Consider the following 1,535-nt stretch of genomic DNA (forward strand, 5'->3'; position numbering starts at 1 on the left):
GGCGGCGACGGCGGCGGCGGCGACGGCGGCGGAGGCGATGGCGGCGGCGGGCTGGGAGGCGGCGGCGACGGCGGCGGCGGGCTGCGCAGGGGAGGGGGGGGGGGTGAGAAGGGTGACGGTAAAGGGGGCGTTGTGGCGGTGCTGCTGCTCGCGCAAATCTCGTGTGATCTCGTGCGATACTGATCTCGGGTCAGCGAAACCTGGGTGGAGGCGGCGACGGCGGCGGCGGCGACGGCGGGGGCGGCGACGGCGGTGGAGGCGACGGCGGCGGCGGGCTGGGAGGCGGCGGGCTCGGCGGCGGCGGAGAGGGCGGCGGCGGAGACGGCGGCGGCGGCGACGGCGGCGGAGGGGACGGCGGCGGCGGCGATGGCGGCGGCGGCGATGGCGGCGGAGGCGATGGCGGCGGCGGGCTGGGAGGCGGCGGCGACGGCGGCGGCGGGCTGCGCAGGGGAGGGGGGGCGGTGAGAAGGGTGAGGGTAAAGGGGGGGTTGTGGCGGTGCTGCTGCTCGCGCAAATCTCGTGTGATCTCGTGCGATACTGATCTCGGGTCAGCGAAACCTGGGTGGAGGCGGCGACGGCGGCGGCGGCGACGGCGGGGGCGGCGACGGCGGTGGAGGCGACGGCGGCGGCGGGCTTGGCGGCGGCGGAGAGGGCGGCGGCGGAGAGGGCGGCGGCGGAGACGGCGGCGGCGGCGACGGCGGCGGTGGAGAGGGCGGCGGCGGCGACGGCGGCGGCGGCGACGGCGGCGGAGGCGATGGTGGCGGCGGGCTGGGAGGCGGCGGCGACGGCGGCGGCGGGCTGCGCAGGGGGCGAGGAGGGGGTGAGAATGGTGACGGTAAATGGGGGGTTGTGGCGGTGCTGCTGCTCGCGCAAATCTCGTGTGATCTCGTGCGATACTGATCTCGGGTCAGCGAAACCTGGGTGGAGGCGGCGACGGCGGCGGCGGTGACGGCGGGGGCGGCGACGGCGGTGGAGGCGACGGCGGCGGCGGGCTCGGAGGCGGCGGAGAGGGCGGCGGCGGAGACGGCGGCGGCGGAGACGGCGGCGGCGGCGACGGCGGCGGAGGGGACGGCGGCGGCGGCGATGGCGGCGGCGGCGACGGCGGCGGAGGCGATGGTGGCGGCGGGCTGGGAGGCGGCGGCGACGGCGGCGGCGGGCTGCGCAGGGGAGGAGGGGGTGAGAAGGGTGACGGTAAAGGGGGGGTTGTGGCGGTGGTGCTGCTCGCGCAAATCTCGTGTGATCTCGTGCGATACTGATCTCGGGTCAGCGAAACCTGGGTGCAGGCGGTGACGGCGGCGGCGGTGACGGCGGGGGCGGCGACGGCGGTGGAGGCGACGGCGGCGGCGGGCTCGGCGGCGGCGGGCTCGGCGGCGGCGGAGAGGGTGGCGGCGGAGACGGCGGCGGCGGCGACGGCGGCGGCGGAGAGGGCGGCGGCGGCGACGGCGGCGGCGGCGACGGCGGCGGAGGCGATGGTGGCGGCGGGCTGGGAGGCGGCGGCGACGGCGGCGGCGGGCTGCGCAGGGGAGAGGGGGGTT

At 79.8% G+C, this 1,535-nt stretch overlaps 1 protein-coding gene across 1 annotated transcript in view; it reads right to left on the reverse strand.

Moving 5' to 3' along the window:
* Positions 1 to 1,535, reverse strand: part of EMIHUDRAFT_216366 (hypothetical protein) — a gene marked incomplete at both ends in the record, with an annotated part of 11,173 nt that overhangs the window by 2,096 nt on the left and 7,542 nt on the right. The gene's annotated exons all lie outside the window — the stretch shown is intronic.

Source organism: Emiliania huxleyi (genome assembly GCF_000372725.1).
Source record: "Emiliania huxleyi CCMP1516 unplaced genomic scaffold EMIHUscaffold_69, whole genome shotgun sequence".
Classification (NCBI taxonomy): Eukaryota; Haptophyta; order Isochrysidales; family Noelaerhabdaceae; genus Emiliania; species Emiliania huxleyi.